Here is a 3,656-nt window from a genome sequence, read left to right as displayed (position 1 = left end):
ATTTATAAAAATGTTGTCAAAGAGTTTCTGGAAATTAGAGATAGAAAATAAACAATTATTAAAAGAAAATGAAGAATTAAAATTGACTTTAGCAATATCTTGTCGACTAGAAATTTTGACAAGATAAAAATAGAAAATAAAAAGAAACAAATACACAATCTAAAAATTTCTGTATGTTCAAATTGCTCTACTTCGAACTTTAGAAATTATAATGGACTAAATTGGTAATTTAAATACCACAGGGGCAAAATTAGAAAATTACCAAGGAAATATATTCCTAAGAAATTTCTAATTAATCCAGCTGGAAGAAACCTATATTGAGTTCCAAAATCATGCCTTAATTAATACATATCATTTTTTAAAAAATTATTTTGCATGATTTCTGTTAGAAATTAATTAGAGGTTAATTTTTCTGAGAAAGATAAATTTGTCACTTATCTGTAGGAAAAATTTTAAAAAATTTTAACAGTCAAATTATTATTTTTGGATTATCTAACAAAAATTATTTTTTTGTATTTTAAAATTATTTCTTAGAGTTATTTTTTCTCTGAAAAAATAATATCATATTCTCGATTAAGGATTTTTTTAAAATTTTTTTAACCATTGCATCACTTTTCAAAATTATATTTTTTGTTGAACTTTATCATTTTCTCTATCTACACAAATGTTTTTTTATTTTCTAACCGTTATTGAATTTTCTATGAATTATTTATCCAAATATGAATTTTTTATACTTGAAAATTCAATTTTTGAAAATTCTTGTCTACGTTATACTTTTAAATTTTTTTAAGAGAGTTTTTCCTTAGACTTTGCCTAGATTACCCCATTTTAATATGATCAAAGGGGGAGAAGGAAAGATTAAGTGTAGAGAGAGGGTAATTTAATTTTTTGCAAATTCTTAAGTTGTAAATTTATTACCTTCTTATTTCTTTATGTTTGTTTACCCTAACTTAACTTGGGTTTGATCACATCAAAAAAGGAGAGATTGTTAGTACCCCAAGGTAATTTTGATGTGATCAATCAAGTCAGGTTAGGTCCTGTTGATTTTTAACCCTTGTGTCTAAGTGTGTGAAACTTAGGAGCACAGGAAGTCGAGCAAAAGACGTAGCTAACGAGAAGGACGGCACGGGAGAGAGTCGACGGGCTCAGTGCGTCCGAGGGATGAGGCACTGCGGAAGAGTAAGCAGGCAGACGAGAAAGAGGCGTCCAATATTTCTGAGGGACGAGAAGCCGGAGCGAAAGATTGCTCGAGGAGACGAGCAAAAGACGCAGCTAGCGAGAAGAATGACACGGGAGAGAGCCTACGAGCTTGGTGCATCTGAGGGACGAGGCTCTGCAGAAGAGTACGTCGGTAGACGAGAAGGAAGCACACAACAATTCCGAGGGACGAGAAGCCGAGAGCGAAATATTACTCGAAGGCCGGAAGTTGGGTTCAGATGAGCCCTATTCCGGATGGCTGAAATCACCCAAGCGAGCGGAGCTGGAGCGAAAGATCCAGACCAAGGCGAGTGGAAAACCCAGACCAAGGTGAGTGAAAATGGAGAGGAAGACCGGGCCCGAAAAATCAATAAAGGTTGATTTTTAGGTCCAGGGCGCCCTGAGCTAGTCTGGCGCCCCCAGACTTTGGGCCCCCAGAGTAGAAATTTATCTAGAATGCGACGTGGCGAGTTCCGTTATGATAGGGATAAAAATTTATCCCCTCCCAGGTGCCTAGAACCCTTCCAGGCACCCTGACCAGGGCTATAAATACAGCCCTGGTCCTAAAGGTTTAGAACAACATTGAAAAAACACTTGTAATTCATTTCTTTTCAGTCTTGTTCTGTAACTGAGTGCTTTAATTGTTGTAAAGAGGCTTCTCCACCTGAAGGAGAGTTTAGTGCACTTTTATCTTCCTTAGATTAACAACCTCCCCGGTTATAACCAAGTAAACCCTTCGTGCCTTTTCTTTTTAGTCTTTTATTTTGTTTATGTAAATGTTTAATTAAACTATAAAATTCGAGGAAGGTGTATTTTAACTTTGCAGGGTTATTCACCTCCTCTAGCCCGCCGCCAAAGGGTCATACAGCTGGTGGCATTCTACAAGTCCTTCGATTATGGCTTAGTTGTTTGCACCGGCTGTATTTGATTTTTACCTTCCTATTATGTTTCGACTCGATTCGTGCCTTCTTTCACCTACCTGGCTGCATAAGGCTACTGGGACATAGAACTATAATGTTGTTTACGCCTCTAAGCCAAAATTCCTTACTTCGACATGGGTAAATACGATCCATGTATGCCGCATTCCAATTCTGTGAATGAAAAAAATGCTCACAATATGGGAGTGTATCCATGTTCCGGTGAATGACGACAGCAATAGCATGTGAGCAAGGTAGTCATGAAATTTGAAACTTCCCGCAGTTACAATATTTTCTTTCTAAATCAACAATGAATGAAACACCCCATGTCTCTACTTCTATTTCAGATTGAGAGTAGGGGTGGACTTTATATCGTATAACTTTCTCTCTCCTTGAATCCATTTTTTTGGTAGCATAAGGTGTCAAAGCAACATACCATTTAGAGACTTCCTCCCTACGGTTAAAGAACCATTTAACTACCTTTCTTCTGGTATTATCAATTAACCTGTTTATGGGAAGTTCACGTGTATGCTTGAACAAAGCATTTAAACTCTCTACATAAGGGGTGGTTAGCATTGTGTACCTTTTCCCACTAAAGTGTGCATTAGCTCATCTTTTAGGGTCAATGTTCTGAAGCCACTTATGGGCATCTAGATGCTTTTTAAGCATGGACTGCATTATGAGATCATATTGGAGTATTGTGTTTGCACGTGCTAATGTCCAAAACAAGCCTAAAGCTGACCTGCTGCCAGTATCTATTACCATATTTCAAGATATGTGGTGGCAATAGAAAGCATGATGGGCGGTTGGGTACACTTTCCTAACTGCTGATATAATGTCACGATGTCTATCTGATACTATGCTCATTAACTGTGCATCAACAGCAAAGAATCTCTTCATATGATCTAAAAATCACTCCCAGACAGACCCACATTCAACTTTAGTGATTCCAAAGGCTACTGGGAGGATATTGTCATTAGCATCAATTGTTGTAGCCATCAACAACACACCCGGATACTTCCCTCTTAGATGTATGACATCAATTCCAATCAATTTGCGAAGATAAAACTTGAATACTCTTCGATAAGCTCCAAAACCCCAAAAATAGCGCTAGAACTGATTATCACCATTCTTTATAGTGCCACATAGGTTTCTAGGTTCCTGACTCTTAACTCACACAGATATAGTGGAAGATTTCTATAAGCTTGGCCATAATCTCCAACCACCTTCTTCATCACTTTCTCCCAAGCTATGTATGATTTTTCATATGATATGGTCACTCCAAACCTTGTTTTATATTTGATACAATCATACTTGGTTTATACTGTTCATTTGCAACAAATTGCTCTTCAACAAAACACGCTACAAAGGAGGAAGAGCATGCTTGATGATCAACACTTTCCCTGATGGTGCCACATTGGTGTTCCTTTACATATTTTATAACAGTGAACTCTACATCCCCCGAGCAACTACTTTCCATGTACATGGTTGATTGAAGCAGACAACTTTTACTTTATTTTTTCGGGTATCAACTGGGGTTAT

Source organism: Zingiber officinale, chromosome 6B (assembly GCF_018446385.1).
Source record: "Zingiber officinale cultivar Zhangliang chromosome 6B, Zo_v1.1, whole genome shotgun sequence".
Classification (NCBI taxonomy): domain Eukaryota; kingdom Viridiplantae; phylum Streptophyta; class Magnoliopsida; order Zingiberales; family Zingiberaceae; genus Zingiber; species Zingiber officinale.
The sequence above is the reverse complement of the archived record's forward strand: the minus strand, read 5'-3'. Positions refer to the sequence as shown.